Genomic DNA, 13,424 nt, shown 5'->3' with positions numbered 1-13,424 from the left:
ATGTGGTTTTCTTTGAAGACCAAAGTATTGAAGACGTTTGTAAGCCAGAAAAGACGCAGCCTAGTTCAGGAGAGCTAGAAGATATGAATCCGGTTATTCCTCCCGTGGTGCCTGATGATGGGGGAGTACAGTAAGGTGCAGAGGACGAGGGAGTTCCTACAGAAGATGGACCGGGAGAGCAGCCCCCACCTCATCCACCTGTTGAGCCACAGGTGAGGAGGTTATCTAGGGACAGACAGCCGTCCAAGAGGTACTCGCCGCATGAGTACATTATGCTCACTATGGGGGAGAGTCGGAAGATTATTTTGAGGCCCTAGCCGATGAGCATAAGGGGGAGTGGTTGAAAGCTATGCTAGAGGAGATTGAATTCTTGCATAAGAACCACACCTATAATATGATGAAATTACTTAAGGGCAAGAAAACTCTGAGCAACAAGTGGGTGTTTAGAAAGAAGACTCAGTAGAAGAATTCACAAACGAGGATCAATGCCAGACTTGTGGTGAAAGGGTTTGGTCAGAGGAAAGGTATAGACTTCGAGGAGATATTCTCACCAGTGGTGAAGATGACATCCATACAGGTGTTGCTTGGGTTGATGGCTAGCATGGATTTAGAGATAGAGTAGTTAGATGTTAAAACTATCTTTCTTCATGGTGACCTGGAATAAGAGATCTATATGCACTAACTAAAGGGGTTCGAAGTCAAGGGCAAAGAGCATATGGTGTGTAGGCTGAGGAAGATCTTGTATGGGTTGAAACAAGCTCCATGACAATAGTACAAGAAGTTCGACTGGTTTATGTTAAAGCATGGATATGACAGAACGGAGTCGGACCACTGTGTGTTCATGCATAAGTTCTCAAATGGTGATTTCTTAGTTTTGCTATTATACGTTGACAACATGCTCATCATGGGTAAAGACATAAAAAAGATTGATAGGCTGAAACAGGAGTTGGGCAAGTCGTTTGCTATGAAAGACTTGGGCCCGGCTAAACAAATCCTAGGAATGGAGATAACTCATGACAGAAGTAACAAAAAGCTTTGGTTGTCACAAGAACAGTATATTGAGAAAGTCCTAAAGCAGTTAAATATGAATGCAGAAAAGACAGTCAGTACTCCACTAGATGGTCACTTCAAATTGAGCGACATGTAGTGTCCCAAGACAAAGTCAAAGGTAGATGAGATGCTAAAAATACCCTACGCGTTAGCAGTACGAATTTTGATGTATGTTATGGTGTGTACACGCCCGGACATAGCATATGCAGTTGGTGTTGTCAGCCGGTATCTTGTCAATCTTGGCAAAGAACATTGGGCAGCGATGAAATGGATACTGCGATATCTAAGGGCTCATTGAGGTTGAGCCAATGCTATGGTGACGGAAAACTTGTGTTAGAGGGCTACACAGATGCAGATATGGCAGGTGGCATAGACTCCAAGAAGTCTACATCGGGGTTCATATTCACATTTGTAGGGGGAGCGTTCTCTTAGCAGAGCAGGCTACAAAAGGTCGTAACATTGTCGACGATAGATGCCGAGTACATTGCAGTCACATAGGCATGTAATGAGATGCTTTGGATGAAGAGGTTTCTACAAGAACTTAGCATGAAGTAGGAGCAGCACGTGGTCTATTACGATAGTCAAAGTGCTATACACTTGAGCAAGAATCCAAGTCAGCACTCCAAGTCAAAGCACATAGAGATTCGGTATCACTGGATCAGGGATACTTTGGAACAGAAGGTGTTACAGCTTAAGAAGGTCCACACGGAGGATAATGGGTCAGACATGATGATGAAGGCATTGCTCAAGGGCAAGTTTGAGGTTTGTAAAAATCTGGCTGGCTTGAAGATGACGAATTTCTCCCGAGTCGAAAAGGGAGAGATTTGATGGGAATTTTCTCCTCAGGCTCGACCAGTTGAGTGCCTCGCTCGACCGGTCAAGGGTGGTACTCGACCGGTCGAGGCTTGGCTCGACTCAAAGTCAAGCGACTAATTGTGTTAATTCTTCTGCACTGCTCGATCAATCGAGGAGTTTGTTGGACCAGTCGAGGGTCGGCTCGACCAGTCGAGGACCCTACTCAACTAGTCGAGGTTATGCAGATTCTAGTCTGGATTTGGTGTGAACTGCGTAAATTTGAGGCGGTTTCGCAAGAGGTGCGGAAGGGAGTTTTATAAACTATAAATAGGGGTCCTAGGGCTATTCTAGGGCAATGCAAGAGAGTTTCCTAAAGCTTTACAAAGATTTGCTAAAGGGTTTAGGGCTATCAAAGGGTGTGAGAAAGAGAAAAAGAGAAAGAAGAAGTTTGTGGAAGGGAGGTTTTGCTCGTAGAGGTGATCTACTTCGCAGTCAATGTCTCAATGCTTCTACATCCTCGTAATCGGTGTGATCTCTCCATTTTTCATTATTCTCTTATTCTTCATCCACTCCTGTGTGAGTGAAGAAGGTTTGATCCAAGCTGTGTGTGCTTGTGATCGGTTGTAACGTTCTACTTCATAGTGGATTGTTGCTCTGGACTAGGTCCCGTGGTTTTTTACCTCTTTGAGGGTTTTCCACATAAAAATCTTTTATGTCGTGTGGTTTGTGCTTTGATTTATTTCATTGATTTATTATCCCATAATTCTGGTGTTATTTGGGAGGCTAGATCATAAGGTTTTGTGCAATAGCCCCCAGCAAGATGCACTTCTACGGTTCTACCTCACAACTTTTAGAGTGGTGTATATCTTGAGTCAGCTGAAGTCTAAAATTCTACAAGAATTGGCAGCTGCCTACGGAAAGTGAGATGAGGATTACTACCTCTACAAAAACTACATTCTTAGCGTGATGTTGAATCAATTATACAATGTTTTCCATGATTCTGCCACTTCCGTCGACATATGAAATGTCCTAGAGAAAAAATACAAAACCAAAGGGATGGCGTAAAAAAGTATGCAATCAACAGATATTTCAAATTCCAGATGGAAGATGAAAAGTCAGTCATGTAACATGTAAATGTGTTGCGCATAAAATTTTGTTTTAGGGAATCAAGATATGCGAGCTTTTCCAAGTGGGAGCAATTATTGAAAAATTATAGCATTCTTGAAAAAAATTTAAATCTTTTTCTTAGGTATAAAATTAAGGAGTTATCAATGTAACAACTCATTATGCATATGCAGATCTAAGAGGAAGTTAGACCGTGGGAAAAGAATGAAGACGAGAAGGAAGAAGCTCCTAAAGTGTATATGGTAAACCATAAGAATCAAAATCAAGCATTTCATAAGCCCAATAATCGAAATTCAAACCAAAAACCTTAGTTAAAAAAGAAGCAAAAAAATAAAAAATAAAATCCGGTAACTAAGATAAATCAGCAAGTTGCTATGTTTGGGGAAAGTCTTAACACTTTGTGAGAGTGTCATCATTGTAAGAAAAATGCTCCCGTGCCTCAAGCAAACCTAACTGAAGAACCTTAAATTATGGTTGTAGTTATAAATATTAATACGGTCCATGTGGAATAGTGTGGTGGATCGACACGGGTGCCAGCACGCACGTGTGTCATGATTGTCGCTTGTTCAAGAGTAACGAAGAGCTTTCAATCGGCAAGAAACTGGACATGTTGAGTACTTAGTTGCTCATCTCCGAGTATTATCATTATTTCTTCCAGAGAAATGGTCTGAGAGGTTGATGTCCCTTTTTGGTTTCCGATGCCGAGTGTCGGGCTATTGTTTAAATTCAACGCTTCAGGGGCCGCTTGAACCAACACATCCTCGATTAAAAGGCAGTGTGACTAGTTAGAGGGTTCAGCCTTAGCAATTCAATTTCTTCTTCTATTCATAATTCTAATTGGTAGAGTTACACCGGTAAATTAGAGACATGGTCCCACCAGGCGTGCCAAAAAAACTTGTTGGTACTGGTTTTCAATGATTGGAATGCGGACGTGCCATAATTGAATTTGTAGCTCAATTCAAATCGAACAACTATGACCCTAAGCGCCGAGATAAGAAAATATGCAGTATATAACCGAGATCGGTCGCCTGTTCAACCACTCGCTCAATGTGTAAAATAGGGTTAGGCAATATTCATAGGGTAGGGTTCATCTTCTGATGATGGGTTATACCTTTGACTTCCGTACGAAAGGACTTTTTAGTAAAAATAAAAGTAAATAAGAAAGGGATTCTTACAGTCGGTCGCGGAGAATGGCTAGCGCAATACCTTTCTAAGTGAAGAACTGAATCCAACGTATGAACGTATATTCAAATTACAGCTAAAGCCACCAGCTACTTGATTAACGATACAGATTACACAACGGAATGTAAACAGTAGGCAGAAAAGTAAATGATTACACTAAGAATGTAATTGACTTGTAGGAAAAGTAGAGTGATTACATTAAGGAATGTAAATGACGGGTAATTGAAAGGATAATTAAAAGATTATGTTTGGGTTTGATTGGGTTGGTATGAGACCTCTTCTTCCTCTTTCGTTGAATTCCTCTTTTATTTATAGCTTTACCCTGGCTATCTAGATCATTCCTACATTTTGACGGTTGCTATAACTGTTTGACACTCCATGGCCTACTCTGTTTTTTCTTTCGCCATTTGTCTTATAACTAGTTCTTCACGATTGTTCTTTCATGGACTGCTTAAGCAATGATGTGACATTGTTTAATGCGCTCCAGCTATATTACCATTAAATTCTCTTTGTGTATCTCTGCTGATATTCAAAAACATCCAAATCACACGTAACTTGCTCTGATTGGTCCCCATGAGAAATGGCGACAATAAAGATGAACACATCGGTATTATCATAATCTTTCAGATATCACATTTCTGGTGTGGATTCCCTAATAAGAAGCTTTGATCTCACACATGTGTTTCTAGTTCCCACGTGTGAGGCGAGTGCACTTTCGAAGTACACTTGAGTGAGTGCAATTAGAAAGTCTCTCCTCGACATTTAGGAGCGCAACTTAGCTACTACCCGGAACCAGCTATATGGGTGGTACCCTTACCGTAGGGCCCACCTCGATGTATGAATTGTATATCCATGCGGTTCATCTATTTTCAGCTTATTTTAGGGCATAATCCTAAAAAAGAAGTAAATACAAATTTTAGGTGGACCACACCACTGGAAACAATGATTATTAACCTTGAAAAACCTTTTGTGGGTCACAAAAGTTATGTATCACTAATATTTATTTTTTTTCCCTTTAATACAAGTCTGTTTGTCTTATCAACAGGTTGGATGGTCAATAAACATTACAGTGGGCCCTATGTAGCTTTTAATGGTAGACATTCAATGACCATCATTACTATTGTGTGATCCACTTAAAATTTGTAGACACTTCATTTGTTAGACCATCCCTTAAAATAAGATGGAAAAAGGCCTGGATACATGGATGGTTCTGGGATGCAGTATATCTCACACAACAGATGTTATGAATTCCATCTACAACCATTTGTTTCCTGTTGACGTGTAAAATATGTAGTATATTCAATTAGTGGAAAAGGTAGGCAGCACCATGACGTGTAAAATATATTTAGTATATCAATTGCTCCCCTGATCGTTGACACCGATGCTTCAGCTCCTACGATCAATTGCCTTGTATACGATACTCCAACATGTGACCCAGGTGATAGGAGGTTGGTTGAATCCCTTACAACTTATATGAATATTGTAATCCTAGCGGATTCACCTAACTGAGTAATATAGAGACTTTAGACAATGATTTAACTATACACATAGTGTCTAATCTCTAGAAATTTTAAAGTTCCTTCAATACTTTGAATAGGAGCATGAAATGCTCATTAGAGTGAATAATCACAAGAAGATTGACATGAAACTCTTTGGAATGAAGTCTAGGATATTTGGTATGAATAGAAAAACAACTAGCGTCTAATTGCACCAAAAACTCATATAAATGTCCAAGAATGGAATGCCCATTTTAAAAAGTTTGTGTTGCAAGGGATATAAAATGACTAGTTAACGACTTTGTCAATAGGTTTGAAAAGCCCTTCAATGGGATCGAAGGTCCTTCAATGGGATTGAACTGTCCGTTGATCCCATCGAAAAGATTCAAGATTTTTTCATATGATTGTTGGACTGTTTCTTTGATCTCATTGAGACCCATCGATAGACTGTCGATGGGATCGATGACCGAAAGTTGTTGTTTTGGGATATGTATTTTACTCAGCTTAACACCTCTTTTAGCCTTACTTATTATGTTCTATTAAGGCTCATGAGGCTATTTGATGATCAATTAGGGTTTACCTATAAATTATGAGATCATTTAGAGGTTAATGTTAAGGTCACCAAGGGACCTCATTTACCTACTCTTCACTACTTGATGTTCCATATCCTCTTGTGTCTTCGGTCTTCAGCTTTCCAGGGCTCAACCAACTACATGACTCACGAACTCATGTGATTGATAAAATAGATGTATATATAAGTGTACTAACAAAGGACTGAAGGATATCCCATATGCATTTATAGGGGGAAGCATTATATATGCGCGGGTCTGTACCCGACTTGACATAGCTTTTGCATTTGAGATGCTTACAGATATGTGTCAGATACACAAATGGATCATTGAAGTGTCATGAATAAAGTGATGTTGTACTTACAAAGGATAGAGGATTTCATGCTCGCATACAGAAGGACTGATCGATTGGAGCTGATTGGGTATACAAACTCAAACTTTGTTGGGAGTAGGATATGTTTTCATGATGGCCCATAAAGTTGTTTCGTGGAAGAGTGCAAAATAGACACTTACGGCTTTATCCACCATGAAAGCATAATTTATTATCTGTTACGAAACTACGTGTCAAATGATCTGGTTATATAACTTTATCTTAGGGCTTCAGGTTATGGATTCAGTTCCGAAGCCTTTGAGAATTTATTGTAATAACACTACAGCAGTATTTTTTTCCAACAACAATAAAAGTTCATCTAAGTCAAAATGGCTTCTTTCCAAAAATATGAGTATTTTGACGACATAACTTCACTAAAGGTTTTAAATTCATCTTCTACAATCAAAACCATTAGTATTTTCATATGACCTTCTCTCTATAACCCTCTACTAAATGAAAAGAGAAACGTTGAGAGTGTATTTATTCAGAATCAATATTCTTTTCTAATATTGTTCTTTGACTCCTACGAGGTTCGCTGGGAGTTTCAACTTCTTGTTGAGTTCTCTCTATAGTTTTATTATGAGATTAAATCTCGGTATCCTTTTTTTCCATGGATAAAGAGTCCTCAAAGAACTCTACATATCTAGATTTTATGATCACATTAGACTCTAAGTCCAAAATTCTATAGGCCTTACTATTTTGTGTATATTCTACAAAAATGCACTTGATAGCTTTAGGTCCCAACTTGGTTCTTTTAGATTCAGGAGTTCTATAATACATGAGACACCCACATAGTTTAAGATATACTATGTTAGGTTTTTTTCCTTTTCATATTTCATATGAAGAGGAATTGGTTTTCTTAGATGAGATTCCATTCAGAACGCGGCGCACAGCTAATAGTGCTTCTTACCATAGGCTTAATGGCAACTTTGCTTGCATTAGCATTGAGTTGACCATTTTAACTAAAGTCCTATATTTTCTCTCGGTCACACCATTTTGTTATAGTGTATTAGTATATTATGCTGTGTTCTTTACAATAGCTAGAAAATTCATTAGAAAAATATTTTCCTCATCTGTTACTACAGAGAATTTTAATAATTTTAAGTAATGATTTTCTATTTCGAATTTATAGACCTTGAATGCATTAAATGCATCATCTTTATATTTTAGCAGGTACACATACACATATCTATATCAATCATCTATGAACGTTATAAAGTATATATTACCTTCTCAAGTAAGAATGTCATTTAACTCACATATATCAGTATACACCAGGTCTAATATCTAAGACGATCTCTCAATACTAGAGAATGATTTCTTATTTTAAATTGTATGCATACTTTACATTTATCATTCTCACTATCATTGTATAAGATTAAGAAATTCTTAGCCATGAGCATTATGTTATTATAACCAATATGTACTAATCTACCATGTCATAAGGTTACAAACTCAACCATATAAACACAAGAATTCTTTTCATTCAGTGAAAACTTTATTATTCCATTACAAGCATAACCTTTTTCCACAAATTTCCTATTATTAGACAAGATCAACTTATTAGATTCATCCTATTACCAGCATAACCCTTTCCTATAAAGAAAACACAATTTTCTTTTGAAAATTTCAAAACCATTTTGGAGGGAAAATGAAATTTTTAAATGTTTTATTTATTTTTTAAACTAAAAATTTCAACAATCTCTCTCTCTCTCTCTCTCTCTCTCTCTCTCTCTCTCTCTTCGCTTTTTGTCTTCCTCTCACTCTTACCTTAGTTACATAGTTTTTTCATGTTTTTGGTAATTTCGATCGAACAAAGGGGATGATTGAATGGTTACAATTGCAATGATTTAGGGCTTTTTAATTAAGTTCGCATTTTGATTTAGGTTGTATTTTCCTTTTGTTGGGGGGTCGCGAAAGCATATAGAGGCTGATTTAGGATGGCAACACAATGAGACCAAACAAAATGGAGAAGTATACAAAGATTTTAACGTAGAAAAACCCTTGCAGGAAAAAAACCATGGCACAAAGCGACAGATGAACACTATGAAAGAAAAATTACAAAGAGAAAGAGCTTACCCGATTCGAACAACCTTGAATCTCACCCTTGCTACACCCTTTGAGCCCCTTAGATGAATTCGAAAACCCCTAAGAATTTTTTTCTAATCCTATTTACACATGCGATTATTCCTAGTTTCCTTTTCCGTTTGGGATTCTTCCCAAGGCTCTGTGTGTGTGTGTGTAAACAGGATTATAATATATTCCTAGAGGTTTTCGAATTCATCCAAGGGGCTCAAAGGGTGAGATTCGAGGTTGTTTGAATCGGGTAAGCTCTTTATCTTTGTAATTTTGCTTTCATAGTGTTCATCTGTCGCTTTATGCTGTGGTTTTTTCCCTCAAGGGTTTTTCCATGTTAAAATATTTGTATGCTTCTCCTTTTCGCTTGGTCCCGTTAGGTTGCCATCATAGATCCGCCTCTATGTGCTTCCGTAGTCTGCCAACAAGTGGTATCAGAGCTAACGTTGGGGCGTAGGCTTGAATCTGAAAAATTAGTATCAATGGGAAACACTAAGTATGATGTTAAGAGGTACTCAAGAAAAAATAATTTTGAGTTATGGAATGTTAAGATGATTAGCCTATTAACTAAGCAAGGCGAAAATGGGGCTCTTGAGGAACGTCGACTATCTATGAGTGATGATGATTGGAATACATTTGATAAGAATGCCTTATCCTGTATCCGATTGTGTCTCATAGATGAGGTTTTCTACAATGTTTTGAGGGAGAAAACCATAGCAAGTTTGTGTGTGAAGTTAGAAGACTTTTATGCTAAAAAGTCCCTTAAGATCGCCTACACTTAAAGTTGTAGTTGTTCAACTTTAAGATGGTAGAAGGTGGAGATGTGGAGGCCCACATCAGTAGTTTTAATAAGTTGATTTGCAAGTTACTGGATATGAAGGAAGTGGTTAAAGATAAAGATCAGATATGTATTTTGTTGAATTCTCTTCCGGCTTCGTATAAGCCATTCAAGGACTCATTGTGCACCTGTAAATCATCCCTGAGTGTGGACACTGTTATCTCATCCCTTCAGGGGAAAGCTATGGGAAAGAAAAACGGTAGTGTAGGACTTCTTCTGATGCGTTTTTGTGTTGCAAGGTGACTTTAGGAGCATGGACTGAAAAGGGAGCTTAAAGCATGGATTTAACGCTCTGATGACACTGAAGGCAAAGGACGGACTCCAGAGGACCAAGCTTGAAGAATTTACAAGCTAGAAATCAGAGAAATTCTAGCCACTCATCTTAAACAGGCCTAGAAGATGTCTAGAATGCAAGATCACAGGGTTCCCACCATTAGATCAGCTTGAAACTCCATACGTACCCTAAGGACCATAAATGAACCGTACACATCAAATTTCAACTCCTGGATCACTGTGAAAGTCTCCCAACTAACAGATCAGCCACCAAAACAGTGAAATGGGACCCACCTGTTATCGGGATATGCTTCAAAGTTAGTCTTGACGGTTTAAATGAGATGGGACAACAGATGGACGGATCGGATTTCACATATACATCAAGCTGGGACCCACCGTGCGTACGTGGGAGTGTACATGGGATGTGCACTCGCAGTGCACCAAGCAAGGGAAAAAGTCAAACTTGCGTTTGACCACAAGTTTCGCCCGCAACGCAACAGAGTCCGCCTTTGTTTACAACGGACGGACGAACTGTCCGTCTGTCATCTCAGTGTGGGCCACCAACAGGATGATCTGGACCGTCCATTTGTTTCAGAAGGTCAAACCGACCGTACACATGAGGTTTGTCCTGATCTATGCTCGCATACACAGGAGAATACCGTTCAAACGCAGGATGAACGGCAATATGGAAAATCATATGGACCACACCAAAACTCGACAAAAACTAGTCCATTCCGACCGAAAAATCGAGAGGAATCTGGACGGGATAGATTTCATTAAAAATATCACTACGGGGCCCACCGAGCACGTCAGCAAGTCCGCGTATGCTTTACGCGTGTCCGGAAATTTCAGATTTTCCGTGGAATTGCGTGGCCCAGAACGTGATCTGATCTTTGATCCAAACCGTCCAGACGTTGGAGAAGGGGACCACAACCCTTCCTATGGAGTCAGAATGAATGAAGCGGGCGGATATTTTCCCCAAACTCGGGCCATACGCAGCTGCTTTGTGCGATTTTTATGCATGAAACTGACGTCTGTTCCGGCGTAAAGAGGAGTGCAGAACTCTTTCTCCAGGGGTACTTGGCTTATAAGAAGGAAGAGAGAGAGAACAGAGGGGGATCGGGAGAGCTTGGGGGTCGGCTGGAACGTGAAGACAGGGAGAGAAAAGGGAATTCTTTTCTGTTCCTTATTTTCTTTTCCTTATTTTTCTTTGCTGTTGTTTTGTTTTTCTTTTTTTCCTGATGACTCCTAAGGCTAGGGCTAAGAGGTGAAAGCTGTAGCGAGATGGGAGACTCTATTTTATGCTTTTAATATAAATTCATGAAGAATTTGTTTTTTTAGTTGATTATGAAAGGAATGTTTTTCTAGTCTTTAATGGTCTGTTGTGGTGAAATTACAATGGTTCTGCAATGGCTTTGAATATTTCATTTTCCCTTATGATGTTATGACGTCGGGAAGCCCTATTGTTCACCATCGTCTCCGAGGCATGATAGGATGATGGTACCCTTCCTAACCTTCATAGCATGTTGATTGGTTGGTGATTAGTTTAATTCTGTTGTTAGCCATTGTCTCCAGGGCATAGTTTGGTGATGGAATCCATTATAATTCATATACCTTTCATCTCTTGAAAACCGGATCAAGTAAGTTCAGTTAAATTTGAGTTTCTGATGTAGGCATAAGATCTCCCGATCTCTACAAGTGGATCATCCGAATCCCTAGTTTCCTTCCTCTAAATTCATTAAGTTTTAGCTTAGTATTTCACTATTATTCCTCAAAAATCATTCGATTTAGATTTCATCTTAATCTGGTTCTCCTTCTACTTAGTTTCAGATAACGTACAGGTATCAGTCCCTTGGGATTCGACCTCGGTCTCACCGAGTTTATTACTACATCACAACCCTATACTTGGGGAGTGAACAAGTTTTTGGCGCCGTTGCCGGGGATTGACGGCTATGTTTTTCTGAAATTAATTAGTTTTAGAATTAGGTTAAGATTAGGATTTTACTAACTTTAGGTTAAATGTTTTTATTTTATTTTATTTTTAGAAACTAACCTGTTTTCCTGTTTTGTAGGATCCTGAAATAACTTCTAAATTGGTAATCCCTTTCTAATTCCTCTACTTTTTCTATTTTTAGAATTATTGTTTGAGTTTTAGAAATTTTCTTATTCTAAGCTTTCTTTTAATTTTAGAAATTTTCTATTTTCTAGTATTTTTCTATTTTTAGGAACTAGTTTATTTTTAGAAACTTTCCTCTTTTGTTTCTAGAAACTAGGTTAGTTATTTCCCTCTTTAGAGATTCTTTCTAATTTTAGAAACTAACTCATCTTTCCTTCATTTTTAGAAACTCTCTAATTCGGTAAGTTCTTTCTCTCTCTCTTTCTATTTTTCATATCTCTTTTAGTAATTTACTTTCTAGTTTAGACTTTTCTTCTTTTAGAAACTGACTTGTTTGTTTTCTTTTGCAGGTCTTTAACTTAGGGACTTCAAGTTGGTAATTTCTTTCCAACTCTCTCTTTCTTTCTAGATTTTCTTTTTGTTCGAATTTGATTGAGGGCTGCAAGTGTTTCAAGGATACCCAAGATGAGAATGAGGTGCAACAGGCACCCCCGCCTCGTACTTTACGAGATTATCTACAACCGGCGGGAGTGAGTATGCCTCATGCATGATTTTTCCTGAAAACACAGGACAAATGGACATCAACCCAGGAGTTATTCAACTCCTTCCCAAATTCCATGGACTTGAATCAGAAAGTCCATATTTACATTTGAAAGAGTTCGATGAGATTATAGCCACATCATATTTTCCTAATGTATCCGAGGATACAATCAGTGAAACTCTTTCCTTTTTCCTTAAAAGAGAAAGCTAAGACGTGGTTACATTTACTACGTCCTCCATCCATTGGCACATGGAACGACATGCGGAGGGAATTCATAAAAAAATTATTCCCACATCATAAAACGATTACCCTCGAAAAGCAATCATGAACTTTGCCCAAAAGGAAGATAAAACATTCTTCCAATGTTGGGAAAGGTTCAAAGATTTGGTCAGTTCATGCCCACAACATGGATTTGAAATGTGGCGCATTACAATTTTTTTCTATGATGGACTGACATCTTCCATGCGCCAAATGGTTGAGACAATGTGTAATGGAGATTTCATTAATAAAGATGTTGACGAGGTATGGGATTATCTCGATAGTCTTGCTGAAAAAACACAATCATGGGACTATTACCCAATGGCGAACACCACATCTAGGCCGACTCAATTAAAGGAGAAAGGTAGATTATATCTCTTGAAAGAAGAGGATGATCTCAAGTATAAAGTGACACGCTCATAAGGAAAGTTGAGGCCATGGAAGGAAAGAAGGATAAGGTTAATGAAATTGTTTACGGCATCTGTGATTGCAACATCCATACAACTAAAAATTATCCTACAATACCCGCCTTTCGAGGAGTGTTAAATGAACAAGCCAATGCCGTAAACAACTATCAAAGACCTTTTATTGGACCTAACTCCAATACGTACAATCCTAGTTGGAAAAATCATCCAAACTTTAGTTGGAGAAATGGACAAACGGCTACCCCTCAAGGTTTCTTCAATCAAAATCCAAATCAAGTAAAACCTTAAGAGGAACCGGTTCAAAATTTCA

At 38.5% G+C, this 13,424-nt stretch overlaps 1 non-coding gene across 1 annotated transcript; it reads right to left on the bottom strand.

Annotated features, from left to right (window-relative positions):
- Nucleotides 1-12,738: 12,738 nt before the first annotated feature.
- LOC131226508 (small nucleolar RNA R71) lies at nt 12,739-12,844 on the bottom strand. The gene has a single exon (XR_009161885.1). It is a non-coding gene; the product is annotated as a small nucleolar RNA R71 (small nucleolar RNA).
- Between the last annotated feature and the right edge of the window lie 580 nt (nt 12,845-13,424).

The sequence above is a fragment of the Magnolia sinica genome, chromosome 14 (genome assembly GCF_029962835.1).
Source record: "Magnolia sinica isolate HGM2019 chromosome 14, MsV1, whole genome shotgun sequence".
NCBI lineage: Eukaryota > Viridiplantae > Streptophyta > Magnoliopsida > Magnoliales > Magnoliaceae > Magnolia > Magnolia sinica.
The sequence above is the reverse complement of the archived record's forward strand: the minus strand, read 5'-3'. Positions and strand labels throughout refer to the sequence as shown.